Source organism: Petaurus breviceps, unplaced genomic scaffold (genome assembly GCF_028583685.1).
Source record: "Petaurus breviceps papuanus isolate PSGF00001 unplaced genomic scaffold, PetGlider_PUasm1.0 90638, whole genome shotgun sequence".
Lineage (NCBI taxonomy): Eukaryota > Metazoa > Chordata > Mammalia > Diprotodontia > Petauridae > Petaurus > Petaurus breviceps.
Genome location: NW_027187295.1, coordinates 8027883 through 8055294, shown reverse-complemented (window position 1 = coordinate 8055294; position 27412 = coordinate 8027883). Strand labels below are relative to the sequence as shown.

Below are 27412 nucleotides of genomic sequence, written 5' to 3'. Positions count from 1 at the left end.
GTGTAAGGGAAAACAACGTTGAAAGACTTAAGAGCTCCAATCATTGCAATGATCAATCCTGACTTCAGGAAATGGATGAAGAATCATGTTTCCTACCTCTTGGCAGTGAGGTTACAGGCCAGTGGTACAGAATTTTCAGATACAACCCCTGTATGGAAGTGCCTCGCTTGACAACTCTGTTTATGTGTTATATGGTAGAACTTATTTTTGAAAGACGCAGGATTGGGAAGTGGGGATGGGGAGTTACCTTACGATACAAAAAAAAAGAAGCATTGACAAAAATTTTTAAAGGACAAATATAACACCATATTGCTATGTTTATCTTAAAGGATTACTGTCCTTTACACAAAGAATAAAGTAGTTCAGAAGGACACAGACAAGCAGAGCAATATACAATAGAAGTTTGGGGTTCCACATATAATCCTTTCCCCCTGTCGCTTGTATATTGACATGCTCACAATTGTCAATAGTTGTTAATAATAAAAGAAAAGAAAAATTAACCATTTAAAAACAATCAGTTGACTGATATTATTTCCTTTTCTTGGCAAGGTAACTAGATGGGTAAATTAGGAGAATTCTGCACATTCCAAAAAAGCATTTGACAAAGTGTTTCATGCTCTCCTTAAAGAGATGATGAAGAATTGTGGATTAAGTGAAAGTACAGCTACGTTGTTTTTAACTTAATTGTGTGACCAGACTCAGAGACTAGTCATTTGGGTTTTAGTGTCTAAGTTCAAGGAGGTTTCAAGTGGAGTGTCCCAGACATCTGTTCTAGTAATAAAATAGTACTTAATGTCACCAAATAGATTGAATTCCTAAAAAAGGTATATGTTATTCAAAACGCATTTCTAAGTGACTTTGCAAGAATGATATTTGAAGGAACCTTGCCTAAATTATTTTTAAAGTGAACAATCATGTCCAATTTATGTAAATTCAAAAATTAGATTAGTTTTTAAATGATCAGAAAGTTTTCTTAAAATGAAGTACGCGAACAGTTTAAATAAGAAACCAAATTTGGCTTTTTAAAAATAGTCCTATAGTAATAGTGACTTTTAGCAATATGCATTGGGTGGATGCAGGAGAGGAGGGCAGTAATTTGTTGAAACTTATAGTTTGCTATTACAATTTAAAATGAATGATAGATGACAGTCTTCTTTTGGATATCCCCTAGGTTACAGAAGAATTGTTGTATTTCCTGTCCCCAAGGTGCCTTCCAAACCCAATATCCATTTTCTTTTTATTGTAACTGAGCTACATAAGCAGTGCATTTTCAAAAGCCACCCACAGAGTTATAGTAAGTGTCCTAAAACAGCTCCGCCTCAATCAATCTACTGTGCTGTAGGTAAGGGCAATTGAAGTATTTCTGTCCGTGAATTTATTAATTCATCCTCTGAGTGCTCTCAGGATGTGTCTGAAACCTAATTACACAATTGTCTACTCAAGTTAACAGCTCTTTAAAATGAATAAAGAGTGTTCTGAGCACATTGAAAATCTTGCCTTCAGTCAAACCATAATTTTAAAAGGCCTATTTGTAGGGCATTTTATGAAGTTGTACCAAGAAATCCATAGGTTTGAATTCAATACAAGTGAAATTAAACTCTATTCATAGTCACATTTCCTAGTATATTCTGAAATTTGCAGAATGACTTTTGCTATAATTGTAGAACATACTTTAAAAAAATATCTCTAACATTAAGCACTACAGAAAGGGTAATCCAAGGAAAGAATTGGAATTACTTTGGCTTTCCTAATACTGGACTAGCCTCCCCCTCCTTCTCCTTCTCCTTCTCTTCTTCCTCCTCCTCCTCCTTCCATTTGCACTGAGGCAATAAGAACCCTTTCATGATACTATTTCCCTCAACTACAATATGATAACTCATCCATGGAACATCTGTATTGTGAAACAGAAAATGTCTGTTTTCTGAATATTATTTTACAACATTCTACATAAAGAACAAGGAGATTCAATTAAGTTATATTGAAACAAATATATTCTCTTTAGAGAAAATTGGGAGGGTGGAGCCAAGATGGAAGAATAAAAGCAAGGACTTGCTTGAGCTATATATATATATATATATAGTGTGTGTGTGTGTGTGTGTGTGTGTGTGTGTGTATAGACAGAGGACACAGGGTGAGTTGAATATGAAGGGATGATATCTAAAAAAGACAAAATTAAGGGGTGAAAGAGGAATATATTGGGAGAAGGAAAAAGGAAGAGATAGAATGGTGTAAATTATTCCACATAAAAGAGGCAAGAAAAAGCTTTTACAATGGAGGGAAATGGGGGGAGATGAGAGGGAATGTGTGAACCTTACTCTCATTGGATTTGGCTTAAGGAGGGAATAACACACACTCAATTGGGTATCTTGCCCTACAGGAAAGTAGGGTGGAAGGGGATAAGAGGGGGGGATGATAGAAAGAATGACAGATTTGGGGACATGGGGGGGGGACTAGTCAGAAGCAAACACTTTTGAAAAGGGACAGGATCAAAGGAGAAAATGGAATACATGGGAGGTAGGATAGGATGGTCTTTCAAACATGACTATTACGGAAATGTTTTGCATAACTACACAAGTATAACCTACATTGAATTATTTGCCTTCTCAATGGGGGTTGGTGGGGAGGAATGAAAGGAGACTCAAAGTGGAACTCAAAGTGTTTAAAAACAAATGGCAAAAAACTATTTTTACATGCAACTGGGTAATAAGATATACAAGGCAATGGGGTATAGAAATCTATATTGCCCTAAAAGAAAGTAAGGGGGAAGGGGATAAGAGGGAGGTTGGTGATAGAAGGGAGGAGGGGCAGACTGGGGGAAGGGGTAATCAGAATGCATGCCATCTTGGGGTGGGGGAGTGGAGAGATGGGGAGAAAATTTAAAACTCAAAATCTTGTGGAAATGAATGTTGAAGACTAAAATAAATAAATTAATCAAAAGGAGAAAAAATGAGAGAAAATCTGGAAAGAACGGATTAAAAGACATGCTGATACATGAACTTTGGGGTATATTCAAAATGCTCATGAAAATGTAGAAGTTTCAGTTCTGCACTTCCAAAAATCACCCATGCTGTTAAGAGGTGAAGTAGTTGGGACTTGGTACGAGGGATCCAATTCTAAGCAGCTGAGCCCCATTGTTAGTGTGAGCATTGACTTCTCAAAATGGGCAACTGCTATGAACCAAGGCTTTATTTGTTGTTTTGTTGATTGTCTAGACTTAAGAAAGCATTAATAATGCAGATTCAACTTAAAATGTATCAATTAATTTCCCTCTTCCCAACCCTTTGTCTGGTTCTTAAAAATTTACCAGCATGCCCTTTTATCGGTCTATAACTATTGCTTGAGTTCAACAGATATACAATAAAAGACTCAGGGAAATCCTCACCAAGCTGGAGGCCTGAGAACTGTAGGATAACAGCAACAGCATCAACAGGCATTTATATAATGCTTAAAGGTTTACAAAATACTTTATATCCATTATCTCACCTGAGCTTCACAATCTCCCTGGCTTAGGTAGGCCTCTCTTTCATGGATTGCAAATGCACTTAGTATCTATATAAGTAGTGTCAAACTCAAATAGAAAAAGGGGGCACTAAACTGTATGTAGAATCCCTGTTGGCCTCATACTGACTTAGAAAACCATATATTAACATTATCTATGTTCTATTTTATTTTTATCTTCTTATTTCCCAATTGCATTTTAATCTGGTTCAGGTGTACTCAGGAGTGTTTGACAGCAGTGCTGGACACTCTACATTACACAACCTAACTTTTTTATTGGCTCATAAATACAGAGCTAGAAGGGTCCTTAGAGTTAAAAGGGTCATAATCCAACCTTCTTTTTGCACAGATGAAGAAATTGAAACCTAGAGATACAAAGTAAAATCAAAAGCTTTATGATATTAGATGGAAAATAGTTCAAAATATCCACAGAAAGGGACTTCCCACTTCAGAATTTTTTCATTGTTTAAACCTAAGACCACCAGAGTGGTTTTCTTTTTGTCCAAATAAAAATGCAAATCAAAGTTCCCCAAAGTATGGTCCACATTTCCTTTGTCTAGATGCCTTCAGTTACTGGCCTGAGATGAAGACAAATATTTATAATAAATCCATCATTGCTTTTTATACTGTCTCTATTTTTTCTGGCTCCCAGCTGGATTGCATATCTACTTATTTGGATATTGCTGTTCGAGTGAGTTTCTTAAGATGGAACTTAGAACTAAGATGCTAAGACTTGAGACTTTTTGTTGTTTTTTACTGAGTTTTTCTTGGATAAAGTAGTCAGAATGCACACCACCACTGCCAAAGAAAGTGATTTAAAATAAAAAATTACTTTACCTGATGAGACTCAGTATACAAGGGATCTAGGTGGGGATAGTGAATAGAGCACTGGGTCCGAAGTTCAAATACAACCCAAAACAATTACTTGCTGTGTAAACCTAGTCAAGTCACTTAACTTTTGTCTGCCTCTAGTTTATCATCTGCAAAATGGGAATAATAATAGCACCTACCTGGGGAGGGGACATTGTTATGAAGAACAAATGAGAGAGAAAGCATTTTTCATCATGAGTCCATTGGAATTGTCTAGGATCAGTTGATCATTATTACAATATTACTGCTACTATATATAATATTCTTCTGGTTCTGCTCACATCACTTTACAAAAGTTCATATAGCTCTTCACAGGGTTTTTTCTGGGCTTTTCATAATTTCTTATAGCACAATAGTAAATGTTCAACCACTCCCTGATGTGTATCCCCTCAATTTCCAATTCTTTGCCACTACAAAAGAGCTTCTATAAATATTTTGTATGTTTGAGTTCTTTTCCTTTTTCTTTGACTTCTTTGAGATATAGACCCAGTATTGTTATTGTTGGGTCAAAAGATATGCACAGTTTGATAGCCTTTTGGGTGTAGTTTCATATTGTTTTCCAGAATGGAATCAGTTCACAATTCCAACAACAGAGCATTAGATTCTCTATTTTTCCATGTATCTTCCAGCAATTATATTTTCCTTTTCTTTCATGTTAGCCCATCTGATAAGTTGGTACCTAAGAGTTATTTTAATTTGCATTTCTCTAAGCAATTGTAATTTCAAGCCTTTTTATATGACTACTAGTAGCTTTGATTTCTTCTTCTGAAAATTGCTAATTCATATGCTTTTCTCTGTTGTGGCTTGGTAAGAATGCATCTCCTCTCCACAGTTGTGAAGGGTTTAGATTTCTCTGTCCTTTATTGGGTTTTTTTTTTTTGTTTTTAATGGGAGATTCCCCTTGTTCATATTTAGTATCATTTTGAATTTATTGCATGAGAGCTGATAAATGTTAATAATATTAATAATAGGAGTGACTAGGTGGTGCAGTGAATAGAGCACCGGACCTGGAATCAGGAGGACCTGAGTTCAAATCCGGCCTCAGACACTTAACACAAAAACTAGCTGTGTGACCTTGGCCAAGTCACTTAACCCCAGTTGCCCTCCAAAAAGCAAAAAAAAATTATTAATAATGCCCCTTTGTTAATGTTAATAAATTCCTATTTTCCAACAAAATAATATATATTTTTACCAAAAAGTCGTTGAAAAATGAATACATTACCAAGTGTTTTGTGATCTTAGATTCATTGAACACTTCTAGTTCTAGTTCTAATTTATTGTCTAATCTGCTCCACCCACCTATTTTTTCATCATGTGAGGTAATCTTGATAACTATTATTATATATTATGATTTGAGATATGGGCATGAAAGTACTCCTTAGTTTTTATTTTTCATAATTTCCTTTGATAGTCAACTTTTTGCTCTTCTAGATGAATGTTATTGCTATGTTATGTAATTTTATGAAGTATATTGTTGGTATTTTGATCAGTATGAAATTAAATTTATATATTAATTGGGATACTACATTCACAATTTTGATGGCTCACCATAACCAAGCACATTTAATATATTTTCTAATCATTTAGCAATTTCTTGATATCTATAAACATCATTTATATTTCCCTGTAAAAAAAAACAGTGAACTACTGTTTGTGTCTTGGTCAATACATTTCCTGATATTTAATGTATTTTGTCATTACTTTTAATTTTATTGTTTTCTGTCTTTTCCCCCAGATTTTAAAAATTTAATTTGTATATTACCAATAAAGGAGAAACTCCCTCTACCAATGAAACTTCCTAACTATTCTGAAATTAATAGTCTTAGAAAATTTCCTGGGGTACTATGGAGTTGCTTTACTTGCCCAGGGTCACATAGTCAGTGCATGTCAAAAGTGGGACTCCAAAGTCAGCTCTCTATCTCCTATGTCATGATGACTTTCCAAAATTTTTTGGTAATGTATTAAAATGCTGATAATTTTTTTTGATGTTTCATATCTTATTGCATTAATAGAATTCGTAGTGCTATGCTGACTTACAATAATGAGCACAGGAAGCTTTTATTGTTGTTACTATTATGCTGACTGAATTCTTAATATTTAACAATCTTTGCATTCTTGGTATGAATCTAATTTAATTATGATAAGTTTCTTTTGATTCATTACTAAATTATTTTTGGTAGTATTTTATTGGTCTCAGTCTTTATCACTGGTTTAGGGATCAGGACCATATTCCATCTTGTTAAAATATATTATTTATATGTGTATATATATGTATATATATCTATATATTTGGCCATTGACATTATACTATAGTCCCAGTTTTCCACAGTGTACATATAATAATAGAAATAAAATCTACAAGTACCCAAGGATATGCCTTCTTCTTTTCACTCAAAAATACATGCATACATATGTACATACCTACATACATATATGTGAGGTACACATTTGTGTGTGTGTGTGTGTGTGTGTGTAAAATCACCTGTTTTAGGAATCTCACTCATGCAATAGTGAGTAGTATTGCTTCACGAAGGAGAAAGACTGGAGGTGGCAAGACCAATTAGGAAGCTATTACAATATTCAGGGAAGAGGTAAGGATGGCCTAATGTAATGATGAGTGTGGTTTAAGGGGGACATAAGGACATTGAGGAGGTAGATTTGATAGTACTGGATGCCAGCAGGGAGAAAAAAAGGGAAATAAACATGGCCTATTTGGCTATATGTCCCTAAAAATTACAGTGAACAGAAGCAGGGTAAGGAGGATTAATGCTCTGGGTCTGTTCATATAGGGCAGGAAAGGCACATTGACAAGTAGAGTTTTAGTTATGATGAGTGAAAGGTTCTGATAATTATTCTTAGTTAGAAATGTCTAGCAGGTACCTGGAAATATAAATCTGAAGCCTAAGGAAAAGTTCAGCAACTAATAGTATGGGAACCTTTTGCAGATAACTTTGATGCCAACAAAGTCTGGATTGTTCTAATATATAGATATGGTACAAGATGCAAAGGCAAAAGAGAAGGATAGAAGAAAGAAATAGTGACTGTGGCTACAATATAGCCATTCCTTTACTCTGCCACTTATTGGCGCTAGATTTGAGACCGATAGTTTTCATGAGACATTAGCTTTGGCAATCTTTTTTTTTTTTTTTTCCGAGGGGGAAACATAGGGCAATTGGGGTTAAGTGACTTGCCCAAAGTCATGTGATTAGTTTTATATTAAGTGTCTGAGGCCAGATTTGAACTCAGGTCCTCCTGACTCCAGGGCAGGTGCTCTATTCACTGATCCACCTAGCTGCTCCCTAGCTTTGGCAATCTTTAAGCAGCACCCCTTTTCAACTCTGTAGTTCCTAGGATCAATTGGTATGTGAACTACACCTCTGTGCAGCATAGTTTATGGAACTAGTGACCCTGCTGTAGTATTTTTCCATAAATCTGAGGCAGAGAAATCATCAAAAACTTTTGCAGCATTCCCCAGTTCCAGGGTGGATAGCCATTGTAAACTTAAGTGACTATATCCTTTTCAAATGGGAGATGTTGATTTGTGAAAATATGTTGAACTTTTGAGTTGATTCTTGTGCAACTCAAGAGGCTGAAGAGATGGGAAATGGACTCTGGACTAAAAGTGAGTATTGCCTTGGGTGGCGGAGGCTAGATGGCTCAATGGATAGAGCTCTGGGCCTGGAGTCAGGGAGACCTAAGTTCAAATCCAGCCTCAGATGCTTACTAGCTGTGTGACCTTGCACAAGTCACTTAACCCTCTGGCTTTATCCCACTGAAGAAGGAAATGACAAACCACTCTAGTGTCTGCTAAGAAAACCCCATGGCCTGATCAGTATGTCCTGTGGCTTTTAGGGTCACAAAGAGTTAGACATGACTAAACAAATGGACAACAACAATTGCCTTCAGTGCTATAGCTGAAAGGAAATTGAAATTTTGTATTCTATGACATCATAAACATCTGAAGTTTCTTAATTTTACTATGAGTTTATATACCTAATGTAACTGTTTACCACCTGAAATAAAAGATTGAATGGATGTTAACCACGTGGATCTAAAAGAGGCAGTTGCCAGTGAGTGGGAGGTATAAGCCAATTATTATGAATTAACCATAGATAGATAGTCTAGGACAGGTGTTCTCAATCATTTTCTATGTCATGAATCCCTTTAGCAATATGAAATCTATAGACTCCTTAGAATAATATTTGTTAAAACAACATAAAATACATTTTATATATACATAAAATAAGATAAACAATACACAAAATAAATGAATTATATTGAAATAGTTATCAGAATATATCTTAAAAACAAGTTCATAGACCCCAGGTTAAGAATTTGTGGTCTAGGATATAAAGATACAAAGTAATGCAACCCAGTACCTATCATCTGTGTTAGTAGTAGAGGTTATTGGCCTCTTATACATGTGGAAATGATGTGAAATATATTAAAACATGTGAAATATATTAAACTACCACCTATTGCACAGATTAAGAAATTATATTGTATTTACTCTGTCTGTTGACCATAAGCAAATCAGTTTACCTCTCCGGGTCTCAGTTTCCCCATCTGTAAAATTAAGGTGTTGGTGTAGTGGCCTCTAAGATCCCTCAAGTTCTAAGGCTATGATCCTAAATTACTGCTGAAATGAACTTTCCCTTGGTTTATTCCGCCCTTTCCCAAATTCATGAATTTATCCACATCACCTTTCACACCTAGAAAGTATTTACTCCTCATTTTTGTTATTTCATTACTTAGATCATAATTCATTTATTCTTAATCCTCCTCAGAGAATCATGTTCCTATTTTTGTCAATCCTCCAAAAAAAGAGCTTACCAACATGTTGATGGCCTTCGTGTATCTCTTACTCTTATGTAGTTACCAATTTAAAAGATAAGCTATCCATTTTTTCCCATTCTTTCTAGAACTGGCACCTCTCCTTTCCTAGTAATATATTTCTTTGATAACATATACTATACTATATTACTTTTCTTGTACCATTCTTCTTGGTAATATGCTTATTCTCTCCTGAGCTCTGGGGGTATTGCTTTACAGCTATATAGTATCACTAAAAGAATATTGATATTAAAATATGGGCCTTTCAAGGAGAATGGGGGTCATTAAAAGGAATCTGATCTGTTCTCTTCCTCCTTTTCATTCATGGGCCCTATTGAGTTTCCATTTGTATTGTCTGACTAAAATATATATACTAATACCGTGTTTCCCCGATAATAAGACACTGTCTTATTAATTTTTTTGGACAGAAAAACACCAGAGGGCTTATTTTCAGGGGAGGGCTTATTTTAATGAACATTGACAGCAATTTTAATAAACAGGTAAATGTGAACAAAAAAATGTACCTTTATTCAATAAGCAAATCACTGGGGAAGAACAGGATGATGCGCTCACTGCTGCAGCTCTGATTGGATGCAGCTCGGAACGCGGCGTGCGTTTCACTGGGGGGGGGGGGCGACGGTGCATACAGAGGGTACCGTAATGTAGCGTGTAGTGCAGGGGATCTCAATAGGGCTTATTTTTGGGGGAGGGCTTATTTTAGAGGAATCTTACACAGTAAGGGGAGGGCTTATTTTCGGGATAGGTTTTATTATCAGGGAAACACGGTACATTGGCTCCAAATGTATTTCATGAGGACGATAAGCATTCTTCTTCTACTTGTTTTCTCCTCTGTAGTTCAGTAAGGCTGAACTCTTGAATGATTATGGATCTGGTTTAAGAGTCTTTACATCATGGGTAGGCCAAGTCAGAATGATAAAAATGAGAATTCTACTTAAGTTAATTTACTTATTCAGTGCTATACCAATCACACCACCAAAAATTACTTTATATAACTAGAAAAAAATTCATCTGGAAGAATAAAAGGTCAAGAATATCTAGGGAATTAATGAAATTTTTAAATGTAGAGTTAGGTCATTTGGTCATACCAGATCTCCAATTACATTACAAAAGCAGTAATAATCAAAGCTATCTGGTACTGGCTAAGAAATAGAGTATTGGATTAGTAGAATAGATTAGGTACACAAAACAGTAGTACATAACCACAGTAATCTAGTATCTGATAAACTGAAAGACTCCAGCTTTTGGGACCAGAACTCACTATTTGACAAAACTTGCTGGGAAAATTGGAAAACAATATGGCAGAAACTAGGTATGGACTGACATCTTATACCATATACCAAGATAAGGTTAAAATGGGTTGTAATGGAAATGCAAATTTAAAGATCTTCCCTGCCCCTAGGCTAAAGTGCACCTGGAGCCTGGGGTGGGAGGCTTGTCCAGAGCCCCCTGGTTTTGAAACCCAGATGTTGTTTGGTATGGATGTAATGGTTGGACAGTTTGGAAAACTGTCTACTTGATCTGTTTCTCTGTCTTGATAATTCTGTCTGTTTATTTCGAAGTTCGGTGTGCTGACCTCTTTCCCCTGAACTAGGTAAACGATACATATTTGACTGATTAAAGTAAGCTTGTTAACCCATTTTGAGTTGCTTTCCTTTAACAAAGCAGATCCCAAAACCTGTGTTGGCAGCAAACCCTGGGGATGCTTGGGGTGCTTGCTGCTACAAAATGGCATCACGAACAGGATCTGCAGAGTAAAAGGAAAGTATGGGGGCTGGGATAATTATTTGTTTCCCAGTTGTGGTAGTTGTGACTATGTGGAGCCATGGAGCAGGAGAGAAGAATGGCCTGCCTGCAGACTTCGCTGAGCTGAGAGCAGGAATGGTGAGCTGCATTGGGACCTGGGCAGAAGCCAGGAGCAGCTGCAGCCTGCGGGAGGAGAAGGAACCCAGGAGTTTGGAATTCAGTCACAGGAAAAGATAAGAACTGAGCAGCAAAGCAGGGGCACTGTGTGTTTCCTTGCTGCATCCCACAGTTTAGGACCCTGGGGGAGGATGGACTTGTGACTATGGTGGGTGGGATGAAGTGCCATGGACTCCCACTGACCCCACCTTGTTGGTTTTGTTGCCCAGCCCCCTCTCTGTACTTGGAAGCAGGGGCTGGAGCTGTGTGAGGGGAAGGACACTCCACCCCCCACCCCAAGAGAACTTTATTTAGAATCTTGTTTTGAATTGAAGTGATAATGCTATGTACTTTGTGTTTGTTTAAGGCCCAGTGGCCACTCTGGTAACTTTAGTTCTGTATCTTGAAAATGTGACCTAAGAAATGTTCAGTGCTAATTCAAAAGTAAATTGACTATGCTATGGGCATGAAAGATCTTGGGGCTGAATGTAATGGAAATGCAAATTTAAAGATCTTCCCTGCCCCTAGGCTAAAGTGCACCCAGAGCCTGGGATGGGAGACTTGTTTTTCAGTTGATACATTTGATTGGCCAGTGGGTCCAAAAGGTTATTACATTCTCTGAGCCAAGAGAAGGCTATATAAGCCCTGATGTGTAGCTTTGTTTTAGGGGCTCACTTTGAGAAGTGTTCTGTGATTTGATATGGATTCTGGGAAGCTGTTGTCCAGAGCCCCCCGGCTTTGAAACCCAGATGTTGTTTGGTATGGATGTAATGGTTGGACAGTTTGGAAAACTGTCTACTTGATCTGTTTCTCTGTCTTGATAATTCTGTCTGTTTATTTCGAAGTTCGGTGTGCTGACCTCTTTCCCCTGAAGTAGGTAAATGATACATATTTGACTGATTAAAGTAAGCTTGTTAACCCATTTTGAGTTGCTTTCCTTTAACAAAGCAGATCCAAGAACCTGTGTTGGCAGCAAACCCTGGGGATGCTTGGGGTGCTTGCTGCTACATGGGTACATGATTTAGAAATAAAGGGTGATACCTCAAGCAAATTAGGAGACCAAGGAATAGTTTACCTGCCAGATCTATGGAGAAGGGAAGAATTTGTGACCAAACAAGAGATAGAGAGCATTATGAGATACAAAAATTTTTGATCACATTAAATGAAAAAGTTCTACAAAACAAAAAACATACAACCAAGATTAGAAGGAAAGCAGAAAGCTTGGAAATATTTTTTACATTCAGTGTTTCTGATAAAGTCCTAATTTCTCAACTATATAGAGAACTGAGTCAAATTTATAAGATATGTCATTATCCAATTAATAAATGGTCAGTCAATTTTCAAATGAAAAAATCAGTTATCTTATAGTCACATGAAAAAATCCTGTAAGTTACTTTTGATTAGAGGATTGTGAATCAAAACAGCTGAGGTACCATTTCACACCTATCAGACTGGCAAGGGAAATCATAAATGTTAGAGGGAATGTGGGAAAATTTGGATACTAATGCAACTGTTGGTGAAGTTGTGAACTGATTCATTCTGGAGAGCAATTTGGAGCCATAACCAAAGGGCAATCAAACTGTGTATACTCTTTGATCTGGCAATATCACTACTAAGTCTGTAAAAGGGTAAAGGACCTATTAGTAGAAAAATATTTATAGTAGTTGTTTTTTTGTGTGTGTATGTGTTGATAAAGAACTGGACATTGAAGGAATGTCCATAAGTTGAGGAATGGCTGAAAATAAGAAATTATGAACAGGCTGATTTTAGAAAAGCCTGAAAAGACACAAAATGATTCAAAGTCAAGCAAGCAGAATCAAGAAAACACTACACAGTAACAACAATTTTGTAGACTGACCAGCCATGAGCAATTTAGCTATTCTCAGCAATATGATGATCCAAGGCAATTCCAAAATGCTATACACATCCAGAGAAAGAACTGATGGAGTCTGAATGCTGATTCAAATGTGCTGTTTTTCACTTTATTTTTTTATTTTGCTCTTTTTTCTTTTACAACGTGACTAATACAGAAGCAGGTTTTACCTGATTGCACATGTATAACCCATATCAAATTGCCTACCATCTTAAGGAGCGGGTGAGTTGAGGGAGGAGAGAGAAAATTTGGAACTCAAAATTTTTCTTTAAAACAAATGTTAAAAATTGCCTTTACATGCAATTGAGAAAAATAAAATACTATTTTTAAAAAGAGGTTTTACGATGTTCAGGGGTTATATATAATCAATACACTTGTCATATTGAAATACTTCTCTTCCTTCAAGGCCCAGATCAAATATCTCTCCCTTCATGAAGCCTTTCCTGACCTTCCCATCTAAGAGGAATCTCATTTTCTCAAAGGACTGAGCACATTTTATCTCAACTTCTCCTTTGTACTGATCATATCCTACCTTGTATCATGTGTATACATGTCTTACCTTTTCATTAGCTTGTAAGCTTCTAGAGAATAGGAGATATATTGCTGTTCACCCATGTATTCCCAAAACCTAGAATCATACTTTGAATGGAGAAGGCACTTAATTAATATTTGTTGAATTGAATCCACTATGCATAGAAATGACAGTTGCAGTAGAAGGAGCAGATTAGGTTACCAAGAGAGACTTCCAGTTCATGTGACCAACAAGATGGAAGACAAAGACATTTTCTCCAATACATGCAACCTCTCAGAACTCTCCAAAGTAAGGTTTATGCACAAAATATAAAGCAATTACAACTGGTCCCAGGGATTGACACCAAAAACCCCAATGAGGAAACAAAGTGATGAATTAACAGAAGAGACCACTATTCTGAAACTCTCTTTCTCAACATACCTTCCTCCAACAACCCTCATTCTCTGGCAGCGCTCCACAATGGAACTCAGAGGCTTGTGCTATGGGATTTACTCAGCTATTTCCTTGATGCTGGTGAGTTTTCAATAGAAACGTTCCTCTGCCCCTGCCTTCACCCAGTTCTTCTGTGGCAAGAAGGAATAGAACCTAGCTCTGCTTTCCCAGCTGCCTGCGTGGAGGGGGCTTTGTTATTCTTCAGTCCTTTCAGTTGTGTTAAATTCTTTATGACTCCATCTGTGATTTTCTTGTCACACGCACTAGAGTAGTTTGCTATTTCCTTCTCCAGTTTATTTTACAGAAGAGGAAACTGAGGCAAACAGAGTTAAGTAGCTTGCCCAGGATTACACAGCTAGTAAGTGCCCGAGGCCAGATATGAACTCGAGAAGATGAGTCTTACTGACTTCAGACTCTATTTACTGCACCACCTGGCTGCCCCATGAGTAGGTAGACATATAGAAAAGTAGGAACATGCTCTTCTTGGAGCGGCAAAATGCAGTACTGCATTGTAGCAGTGAGGCACAAGAACTGGGGCAGGAATCTGGTGTGGGTCAAAGGGAGAGGCCACACCAAGCCTGAAGGAAAGAGAACTGTAATCCAGCTGAGGCCAATTCGGTCCTTCAGAAGGCACTTGGAACAGGGAATGAGACTGGTGAAAAGGCAATTCTCCAGCATTGGAGGGGATTCAGACAACCATGTGGAATGGCCCCCAGGGCAATCATTAAAGGAGAAGAAATCAGAAATCGGGCTACACAGATATGAGGGGAAAATGTGAAATGGTCAAATATCTCAGAATAAGAATACTCAGTTAAAAACTTTGAGCCCAAGCTAATAAATAGAGAAGACAGTAATAAAAAAGGGAAGATGACCTCTAAGACATCTAAAGGAATCCAAACATCTTTGAATAAATATTTCAGAACAATAAAAAGTAATTCGATGCCTGATGCAGCAGAATATCATGTGGTTTCTCAAAGAAGCATGGCACAATGAATAGAGTACCAGCCCTGGAGTCAGGAGGACCTGGGTTCAAATCTGGCCTCAGACACTTGACAAACTTACTAGCTGTGTGAACTTGGGCAAGTCACTTAACCCCAATTGCCTTGCTTCCCCGCTCCTCCAAAAAGAGAGAGAGAGAGAGAATCATAGGTCATCCAGAAGATCAAAACAAGTGAAATAACCCAAACACCATGATGGATAAATAACACAAAATTGTAAAGAAAAAAAATATAAGAGGAAATGAAAAGAATTGATGATGAATCTTTGAGAAATACCCATATATAGGAAGGCAGAGGAAGAAAATGAGCCTGATTTAAAAAAGAAAAAGAATTTAAAACCTTTCAAAACTTTAGGAACATTTAAAAACAACACTACCAAAGTACATTAGCCATTTAATGAAAATAGCATTGCTTGAGCATATTCATGTTAAAATAGTAATGCATATTTTTACTTACATAGTATCATATAGAAATAGTTTGAATTTAAAACTGAGTTTGAGTTGAATGTGTAACTTGAAGTCCAAAAAAATCTGTGTTCATATCCCACTTTAGACACTTACAATATGACACTTGGTACTTAACATCTCTGAGTCTCAGTTCATCATGCATAAAATGGAGCTTCTTTAGTTTACCTCATAGGATTATTGTGAGGTTCGAATAAGAACGGTGCTAAACATTTTGCAAAAAGTACTTTGTAATTGTGAGCTATTATTATATAAGAGTAGGCATGGGAAAGAATGTGAACCAACAAAATGCATAGAAAACCTGAAAACCTTGCTTTGATTGTTAGATACACTTCCCCTAACCAAATTTTTCTGTATCTGGCAACTAGTAAAGGGACGTTTGGATTCCCTTCCCCACCTCCTTTACTTCTTTGCTTTTTCCTCCAATTGGGGACCTAATGAAAATGGAAATTGGGTCAGCCAGAAGGAGAAATAAGAACTTCAAAGTCTCTGCATGACTAATAACTATAATGAAACCCCTAAAGCATTGAAAACTGACTACATCGTCATTAATTACCATTCCCTACACTTTGTGAGACATGAAACTCAACCCTCCGAGCGTACCACAGTTTCAGCAAATTTCAAGTAAAACAAATTAGTCCTGACATAAATGTATATATCTACATATATATGTAAATAGATACCTACCATATAGTATATGTATATATGCATACAATATATATGTGTATGTATATATATATATACACGAAATAAAGACTGATTTCAATTAGTATGAACCATGAATCCCCCAAAGTGGTCACATGTATCTAAGTTCATATTATTCAAAGTTATAATTGTATAAAATATGGTCATTGGTTCCAGCTCAATAGAAACAGAGAGTGTGAATTCAAATAATTCAACCACTTTGGGGGATTCATTATTCTCACTAATTAGTACCTAACTATACTCCTTTCCCCATTCAATATGGCAAATACAAACACTATCTGCTTCAATACAAATGACTCATGATAGAAAGCTTTCTCTTCTCTGAACCTACACAAATTCACTATAGGAATTGACTGAAGAAATCATAGCATGCCTTCTTTTTACGATAGGGTAATTCCTCTTAAAGACTGACTTTGGCATCTTTAGTATATCATTCACTACTAGAGGACTTATATCAATGCCACAAAATTCTCTGCAGGGAGGAGGAATGAGTTACTCAGAGTCCTATATTGGCCTTGGAGTGATTCCTTTTTGTTCTCTTAGGTCTGGCAATGTACCTGTTGCTTGATTAAATTTCCCTTTCATTTGCAGGACTTCATGTTACGTAGCACCAGAAATTGTAAATTACAAATCAGAATTCTTTCATTTAGGCTATATAGCAAATAGAGGAAAGATACTGTTGACATGATTGCTACAGAAATCCTTAGAACCAAGTTGCCCAGGAGGTGGTGGTTGTTGTTATTGCTACTGTTATTGTTTGTTCTTTGTTTTTCAAGGGGACCAATGACATCATGATGTGATGTCTTGCCTTTCATATGAATTGGGTTTAAGTGAGGCAGAGTTGCAATCTTCCAGTCATTGAAATCCAATGGCAGGACAACAAGATGATCAGTGATTGACCCAGGATGCAGTGGATGACCTTGGCATGTTTGATATCTGACCAAGCTCTAAGTGCTCCAGCCTTGCTTCAGCCGCCTTCATGGCAATTAGAACAAATTGTTCTCATCTGCCCATTCCACTAGGGGAAGTCTTCACGTGCTTGTGGTAGACATTCCCCTAATTTACTAACAGCACAAGGCCTGATAGTTAACTCAACCTGGTGTAGCCCATCCGCCAAGATGGTTTTACTGGGGTCCTACACATGCTACAGCTTCTTGGAGTCAAAGGTTAAGAGCTAGAGCAAAGGAAGTGATTATGCAATGACAGATTCTATATTTCATTGTTGGTTTATAGTATTGAGATACACTGAGGTGCCACCAGACACTTATGAAATACATATTGGATTACAGTAAGATGGATAGACTAAAAATAACTTAGGATTCCATGAGGTTTTCCAGTTCACAAAGGGTTTTCCTCAAAGAAACTCTATGACTTAAGTAGTATAACTATTATTATCCCCATTTTACAGATGAAGGAACCAAGGCACAGACATATTAAGCAACTTACAAATGATTGGACTAAGAGATGCAAGACTCAGAGTTTGAATCTGTGTCTTCTGACTACAAGATCAGTCTCCTTTATGCTTATGTGAGTCTGCTGCTATCAGCTTCCCCAAAGATTAAGTTCTTCACTTTTCTTTCCCTTTTCTAGTCAACCCCTAAAACAATTAACATTAAACTCTTACTCTTAGACACCCTCCACAATGCAGACAGTCTCCACTGTATATCAAACTAACCACTGCTTAATCACTCAGAAAAAATTCATCAAACACTGTCTTTTGGAGATGGTGATTTTTCTCTGAAATTGATTGTGTCATCAATTTCTTCCTTCCAAAACTGCACATGAACCACTTTTCATGGATCAGTTTATCGAAACTAATGAGTGATCATAGTTACCTAAGCTCTTCTTTTTTATTTTATAATACATGTCTTCAGTGTATTTCAGAGCTGTCATATCTATAGGTAAGATATAACCCAGATGACCTCTGACGAATCCATCCCTACTGTAGAATCCTTAATGCTATGACTTTAAATAATAGTGCTCATCTTTACATTTTCAAGGGAGCTATGTGCATTTTTATATTATCTCATAAAACCCAATGTGGGGCCTGGCCTCTGCTTATCTAGGGGTGATCTGGAATGCATCTCTCAATGCTGGAGATTCGCATTTAATCAGAGGGGAATGCTCTTCTGTGAACATGAACTCCACATTTCTAGTTATTAAGTTATTATTTCATTGGTACCTAGGGGAAATGCTTATTCTCATGTCTGTTCTGTGAGAAGAATTTTTGTCTTGTTCTTAAAACATGCTTAGAAGAGAAAACTGAGTGAATTTGTCAAACAACAACCAAAAATTTCACCTTTTGACTTTTTCTTGGTCACTGTTATTGTAACATGCATTTCAGGCCCATCCAGTTATGCTGGCCATGTCTCAGGAGCATGAGTCATTTGCTGCAGTCCACAGATGGAGAAGCCTAAAAAGTGTATCTCTGAATTCTTCTGTTTATAGTAGCAGCATTAGGAAAAGGAGGCAAACCTGATTTTTCCTTGAAACATGATGATCCAGATTATTTCTTTTTGTGAATAATACTGATATTTGTGGTTAATTATATGACATCAAAGTAATAGAATTGGGGTGAGACTTACTCTTCAGAGCAATCTTTTGATTAGATCTTAGCCAGTAAAACCTTTGACGAGATCAGAAAGCTTCCCCCCCCCTTAATTTAAATGTCATGAATACAAGTAATAAAGTTCAGATTGCATTTCTTAAAAAGTTCATAAAATCTTGAGATCATAAGCAATGGTAGTATATAGACAATTTTCCTTTCTACCTCCCTCACTCTCTAGATATCACTCTGAGGTTCTAACTGTTGCCATTCTTTGAATTATATAGTGTGAAATCTGGAAAAGTTCCTAACTTTAAGTCTGTACCCAGGGTTTTAAAGATAAGAAAACTGAGACCCAGAGAAATGAAATTATTTGCTTAGTTAATTAATGGTAAAATCAGATCCACAGTACAATTCTTATTACTTCCCAGTTTTTTCTCCACTACATCTCACTATTTTTTGTCATTATCTTGTCCAATAACTACTTTTTGTGCAAAAGTTTTGACAAAGCCAAAAAAAAATAGTCCATGTAATTTTCAAATTGATATCATTCAGTTATTAATAGGTGGTCTGACAATTGCAAATCAAACTAGGGTTAGCATTTAACACGTTTCAATAAGTGTCAAAAGAATTTGAAATAATGTCAAGACTTTTCACCTTGATTGAAATCTGTAATAATGGGCTGCAAAAAGTGACAAATTGAGAGGTAAGTATATCTTATTGTCATTAAAAATAGAGGTACACCAGTAATCATACACACACTCATGCTTATGCAATGAGAACAGTTTAATATAGCCAGTTGGCTGACAGTTCCATTCAACACATTTCTCCATTCCCTAAAGAGGATAAGAGTTAAAGAGGCCAACGGCAAAAGTGAATTTCAGGATGAAGACATGCCACGTAGACTTTTAATAAAAAGACCAACAGAGAACTCTTGAAAGTTTATTTGGGGATGAATCCTACATTTTTAATGATTTTTCTACTGAACTTGACCTGTGAGTTATGGTGATAGTTGTTTTAAAATGGTTTTAATTATGTCAACCCCTTTAATACCGGGGTTCTCAGTGTTGGGTCTTCAACCTTGCTTTTTGAATATTCTGAAGGATGCATTTCAATCTAATTAGTTTTCTTTTTTAATTCCTTGCATTTTATTTTACACATTTAAAAACATTCCAAAATGGTGTCCATAAGCTTTCCAGACTGACAAAGGGGTCTAACGCATACACACATACACACACAGACGCACACAGACATACACACACAACCTTATTTTAATACAATTAGTAATTCTTTTATATAACCATGGCCATTCCCTTCAGATTCAATGTTACTTTTTGGACTGAACACCACAGGATCAGGGTTACTATCTATGAATAAATTAGTATTATTCCTTCATATAATCACATAATATATAACACATTCTTTCTGGGCTATTCTACTTTATGGAATAGATAGTTGTCCTTAATATATGAAGATGATATTGCCTTATTTGCATAGCCCAACAGTGCTTTCCATGTTATAAAAATTAAATATCTGATCTTTCCTGACTGGTTTCAGTGACTATGGAATTCTGTATAGGGTTTACACATTATAAATGTAGAACCAGAATGGACTTTAAAAAGTATCTGAGTCGGGGTAGCTAGGTGGCACAGTGAGTAAAGCGCCAGCCCTGGAGTAGGGAGGACCTGAGTTTGGTTCCGGCCTGAGACACAACGCCCACACAAAAATACTAGCCATGTAACCTTGGGCAAGTTACTTAACCCCAATTGCCCTCCAAAAGGCAAAAAAAAAAAAAGTATCTGAGTCAATCTCTTCTGTTAAAGAAGAATAAATGGAAGACCTAGAAATGTTATGTAACTTGTTCAAGGTAATAGAGTAATTAAGTGACAACAGAATCTAGTTTTGACACTAAGGCCTCATGCTACCAAATATAGTTCAATTTCCCATTACCCACAGAACATTTGGGATCAGTGATTCCATTAGGGCGGTTCCTCTCTCCTACCATGCAGCTCCAGTTCTCTGAAGGCTTTAGAAGATTCTGTCACATTCTATTCCATTCTTTGGTCTTCATGATTTCTTGTGTCTTAAAAACAAATTAATCACCTTGAAGCCAGTCTTCTTGTGATGAACTTCTCCAGATAGCTTGAATTTTGATGACAAAGAAATCAGTTTCTCTATATTAGTATAAATGAACATGTGAACAAAAGAAGAAAAATTTTCCTTTACTACATAAAACTTTGACTTTTTCTAACTATAGTAATTTAGCATGTTTGTTTCCTCTTAGGGGATATTCTTGATATTACTACATATTTTGGAACTTATTGTCAGTAAATTGTGTATGATGTAATTACTCTGACCCATCAAGTGCCTCTGATTGTATTAGAGTTGGTAGTGTTTCTACATATACTTACCAACTTTTTCAATTCATTTTTTTTTCTGGACAGTTTTCATAAATATCTATGGCCTACAACAGAAGAGACAAATATGTTGCCCCCAGGTCCAAAACACTCCCCATAAACCAGATAAAAATATAATTAGGATATATTTAACACAATAAATAAAAATACAAGCTAATATGAATCAATGCTTTTCTAAGTCAATATGCAGTCCACAGAGATCCTTGTATACAGTTTAGCATCCTCTGTGTCTGTTTTAGTTTGACACCACTAAGCTACAAAATATGTTACCTCATTGACAATCCTGCGATAATGAGCATTTCCAAAATTATCCAGAGCAGCCTCAGTATGACTGATATGAAAACTGTGGTCAGGCCCATACAGGGAGTATTCATTTCTAGACTTCAGGACCTAGAAGAACATGTGCTCTGCTGGAGTAGCCTTGAAGAACTTAGGATCACCTACATACTATAATCAGTAGGGGATTTTGTGAGAAATATGCTGCACAAAAAGTGTTCATATGGGGGCAGCTAGGTGGCACAGTGAATAGAGCACTGGCCTGGAGTCAGGAGGACCTGAGTTCAAATTCGACCTCAGACACTTAGCACTTACTAGCTGTGTGACCTTGAGCAAGTCATTTAACCCCAATTGCCCTGCCTTCCCCCTCCAAAAAGACAAAAAGAAACATATATATGTCTGTGGATGGAGGATTCCTTCAATTTAGTTTGAGTCAAAGAACAGTTCTCCCATGGTCAGGAAAAAGAAATCAGTTTTCAAAAATGTGGAACAAGAAAAGAATGTTGGGAAATTTAAATTCCCTTAAACAGCCCTAATGTACTATTGTCTTTGCTATTAAGTGGAAACAAACCAATACATGTTTTCTTATATTCTTTTCTTTCTGATTCAAAGACAAAATGTTAACTGGATAACCATAAAAATTTATAATTTGGCAAAAATAGTCAAGAAAGAATACTTCCCCAGAAAGAATCCTTATAGACCTGTGCTAATGAAACTTGAAGTTATTAAGGTTTCTTTTTTATTATTAAATCCAAGAAGACCAGCGTGATGTCGTTCCCTTTTTCAAATCTATAAAACTAATTCTGGCCTATAAAATACCTTATAACTTCATGATTCTCTAATTTAATTATTTTAAGTCCTAAACACATTATGTAATCACACTAGGACATCAGGAGATAAACTCAACAATAGTAATAAAACACATTTGTATTTGGGAATTTGGTAATAAAAAGCTCTACCTCTATCAGCATATTGGGTTTTTTATGATTGATTTTGATAGAAAAAGTTTTATTTTTTATTTTATTTTTTTTGGAGGGGGAAGACAAGGCAATTGGGGTTAAGTGACTTGCCCAAGGTCACACAGCTAGTAAGTGTGTCAAGTATCTGAGGTCACATTTGAACTCAGGGCCTCCTGACTCCAGGGCAGGTGCTCTATTCACTGCACCACCTAGCTGCCCCTAGAAAAAGTTTTATTTAGAGATTTTCCATATTAGAAGAACATCTCATATTTACGTGACAATTTATATACACTATCTCATTTGATCCTCATAATAATACTAACATGTGATATGTGGCACACATAATATTATTCCCATTTTACACATAAAGACATTGATGGTGATAGGTTAAATGAAATGTCTAAGGTGACATAGTTAATAAATGTCCTAACATACAAGTCCCCTGACTCATTCCCAGGATTCATTTCACCATATCATGCTTTCTTCATACCAATTAGAATGGCATCCTAATGACAAATCTATGACTAATTCTATTGGATTGCTGTTTTTCTGAAAGGTGGGATGATTCTTTTATAGAAGTCCTTTAGAATAAAAAGAAAAAGTCATGTAAGTGTGGGGCCATGGCATGTGGTATGACACCCTCTTTCTCCCTATCCATTATGGCCTGCTTTCCTTCTCAAAGAACAACAAATTGGATACCAGGAACACAGGTGGTTCCCAGACCAGAGAAGCGGTGATTCCATTTTAAAAAATCAATATTTGAGACACATTTTCTAACAAAAAATAATCCTTTTGCAAATCTTGTTTAAAATCTTGTTAGAAGTATGCTTTCCTGAAATTGGGGCTGTCCCAGGAAATCTGTAATATGTGATCACTGTAGTCAGGAGCAGCTGGTGTTCCCACAGCTGGACTCGGACCTTTCTTGTATTAGGCCAAACAAGCAGTGGGAGAGATAAAAAATATGGCTGGATCTAGCTGGGACTATTAATGACCAAACCAACCCCACCATTCTTATTAGCCTCCAATCAAAGGAGTGTGAACTAATGGAAATGTAGGGGTGTTTTTATTTTTATTTTTTCAGCCTGATAGATCCATAAAACCCTGCTAGGAAAGCACTTAGTTGCATCAGTTTTATTCTGCCCTTTGCTCTCTTTTGGGCTCCCTGCTCGTCCCACCCTTGGCTAAGGAACAGTGCTTTTTCCTTAAATCTGACAAGTCTCTGACTTGGCTATTCTTCTCTAGCATTGTTTGTTTTTTTTTCTTTTTTCATGAGACAGCTGCACTAACCTCCTCTGGGTCTCTGTGTAGGTGAAGCCAACTGATTTTATATACATAGAATGCACAAAATCTTAAACCAATTACATTTATTGGTTGAGTAAGGTACAAAATGATTTTTGGAAACCTTAACTTCAACTTACTTGCAAAGAGAGACACAGTTTCAGTCACTTCAGAGAAGTTGGGAAGTAAATGATAAAAATTATGATCATTACCATCAACTCAGTCCCAGATTGTTCCATGGCCATCTTGATTTTCAAATTAAATTTAATTCAATTGGGGTGGTTAGGTGGCGCAGTACATAGAGCACGGGCCCTGGAGTCAAGAGGACCTGAGTTCAAATCCCACCTCAAACACTTAACACAAAACTAGTTGTGTGACCTTGGGCAAGTCATTTAACCCCAATTGGCCTCCAAAAAAGCAAAAAATAATACTTCAATTGAACAATAAATTATTGAGTATTTATACTGTGGGAATGCAAAGATTGGTGGTGTTTTAGAAAGAACACTGTTTTGGGGTTCAGGACCTTGCAACCTGAGGTTGAATTCTTTCTGAATTGTCTCTTTGCCTCTCCCTCTTCCTCTTCCTCTTCCTCTCGTTCTACCTCTCCCTCTCCCTTTCCCTCTCCCTCTCTCTCATTTCTCAAACTGACTTCTATTCCCACCATTCCACTGAACTTTTTCTCTCAAAAGTTGCCAATGATCCCTTAAGTCTAAATTCAGTGACCTTTTATCACTTTTAATTCTCCTTGACCTTTCTCCATATTTTAATGCTATTGACCATCCATCCCAATGTCCTTGATACTCCCATTCCTTAACTTCCATGATAGTAATTTCCCTTGGTTCTCCTTCTACTAACTTAACAGCTCCTTCTTAGTCTTCTTGGTTGGTTCACCTTCTTCCTGAGCCCTTTGATCTCTCCACCTTCTGTTCCTTTGTTATCTCACCAGCTAACAAGGGTTTAATTATCCCTTTTATGTAGATAATTCCCACATCCTTATCTCACTGAATTCCACTCCAACATCCTTAAATACCTCATGGATATCTTTATTTGCCAATACCTTAAAATCAAAATGTCCAAAAATGAACTCATCAGTTTCTAACCCATTTCTCTTCAAAACTTCTTGTTGTTTTTGGCATCCACCACCATTCTCCCAGTCACTCAGGTACAAAATCTTGAAGTTATCTTTGATTGTCCCCTCATTTCTAGCACCACCCCTAACATACAAATCAAGTTACCAAGTCCTCTCGAGTCTATCCCACAGTGTGTCTATATGCTTTTCAACATTCATATGAATACTATCCTCATTCAATGCTTCATCATCTCTTGCCTATACTATTATGATTCTCCACTAATTTATCTCCCTACCTTTAGTATCTCCCCTTCCAATCAATCCTTAACACAGCTTCCAAGTACTCAGGGGATAAAGCATCACATGGTGATAGAGTTCTGGGACTGAAATCAGGAAGACACGAGTTCAAATTTAGCCTCATACTTACTAGCCATATCATCTTGGGCAAGTCCTTAACCTCTGTCTTCCTTAATTTCCTCATATGTAAAAATGGGGATAAAAATAGCACCTACCTCCCAGGGTTATATAAGGATCAAATAAGATCATATTTGTAAAGCACTTAGCACAATGTCTGGCACATAGAAAGTACTATGTAAATGCTAGCTTTTATTATTAGCTACTATTATCATTAGGAATAGATCTATGTCACTCCCCATCAAAGGGACACTATTGTCCAGTGAATAAAGTACCAACTTCTCAGACAGACATTTAAAATCCACTACAGGTAGATCCTATCCTTATTTTATAGCCTTAAATCACATAAAGATCAGACAACTACAGCTGGAAAGGAGTTAAGAGACCATCTAGGTTATCGCTCTCATTTTTTTAGCTAGGAGAAAACTGAGGCCTAAGGAGGTTAAAAGACACTTGTTCAAGCTTACATAGGAAATCACTGTCAGAGGAAGGATTTGAACCCAAGACCTCTGGGTCTAGATCCAGTGTGACCTTCACTGTCCCATATTGCATACCCTCTATTCTAGTTAAATTGCACTACTAGTCATTTCCTGACCTCTACATTCTGGCTCCCACTTCTGCTCATTTGAATGGACCTTTCCCTATTGTACTCTCACCTCATCTATAGCTTTTAAGACTCAGCTCATTGCTATTTCTTTTGTAGAATCTTCCTTGGACCCCCAGATGAAAGTAGTCTTTCCCTCCTCAGATATTTTATCTGCTATCTACTTTTGACCCATTATTCCCTGGCAGGAGTGAGGGGGGAGTAGGTTAACACCTGTGCATCCTCTGAATTGGAGGAAAGTCTCCTTCATTGATAATCATCATGCATATCTTCACATACTTCCTAAAGCAGGTTAATCATAATAACTAATAATAATGGCTAACATTTATGTAACACTTACTATGTGTCAGGTACTATGCTGAGAACTTCAGAATTATTATCTCATTTGATCCTCACAAGTTATGTGACTCAATAACTGTGCTATTTTTATCCCCATTTTGCAAACGAGGAAATTGAGGCAAACAGAGATTAAGTGACTTGCTCAGGATCACATAGCTAGCAAATACCTGAGGCTGGATTTGTACTCAGGTCTTCCGGACTCTAGACCCAGCAATCTATCCAGTGTACTACCAGCTACGCCAATCCCCAACATTGGTTGACAGTAGAGCTCCCTGAACATGCTGCCAGCACTGGATTTCCAAAAGGTCATTTGTCTGTGTACATTCTATATTGCCACTCCACTCCCCATTAACTAACCCAGTACAATGTACCCACCCACCTCCAGGGCAAGAAATATATCATTTTAATTTTTGTTTTCTCAGTGCCTAGCTCAATATTCTTCATGTAGTAAAGAGTTTAATTAGCACTTTGGGGGATTTTTGTTGAACTCCAATTAACATACTCATTTATGTTACCTTTTTAAATCAATATATTTGTTCTTATTTCCAGGTAACCAACTGGATTCCTTTAGGGATTAGTTTGAGAAATTAAGAAGACCCTAGTCAAGTGGAAGGATCTAACAATACAATTTGCTGTGGCCCGTTTTGCTGTCTGTTTTCATGAAATAAAAATTTATAACCTCAAGAATTCCATAGTAAATTACATTTACTTTGGAGAAGTTTGCTTCTGGATTATTCTAAATTGTGGATCTCCATACAATCTTTGATACTCATAGATGTTAAAAACTCATCTCAGGTGTTCTCAGTTTTATAATGTAGCACAATAGTGAGCCTGTTTTGATTCACTAGTTACTGCTCCCCCCCACTCACCTCCATGCTCTGATTTATGTCTCTTTATTACATTTTATCGTGTATTATTTTGTATTATCATTATTTGAGTATGTCTTGTGGACTCCCCAGTGGACTCCAATAGGGACAGCATCTAGGTTCTCTTTAAATTGTATTTTTTCTGCACATTTGTTGTAATGCTCTACACCTGGGAAGCGGTTATTAATTAAGCCTTTATTGAATTGAATTCTCACAGGATCCCCAAACATTTGAAGAAACTGCATTAAGTTCATTTGCCAACTAAGAGGCAGAGTAGCATTTCTGAAAAGTAAAGCCAGTTAAAGGCCTTTGTGTTAAGATTAATGAATAAACATGATGCCAAATAGTAATTACTCTGGATTAAAATAATTTTCTCAAAATGGCAACTGCTTTCAAAGTGCAGTCTCTGCATATGTTCAAACATCACCCAATATTCCGCCTTCTTCGCATGGAATTAAAATGGAAGGGGAAGTTTGTTGCTAATATACAAGTTTAATTTGGGAAATAACTTAAAAGATGT

The 27412-nt window shown here is 36.7% G+C and overlaps 1 long non-coding RNA gene across 1 annotated transcript in view; it reads left to right on the top strand.

The window, feature by feature from the left end:
* The window catches only part of LOC138143324 (uncharacterized), a 136295-nt gene extending 109089 nt beyond the window's left edge, over positions 1-27206 (top strand). Inside the window, exon 3 of the long non-coding RNA XR_011163674.1 lies at positions 26576-27206. This is a non-coding gene — a long non-coding RNA (uncharacterized lncRNA). The remainder of the gene's footprint in view (positions 1-26575) is intronic.
* The last annotated feature ends 206 nt before the right edge of the window (positions 27207-27412 follow it).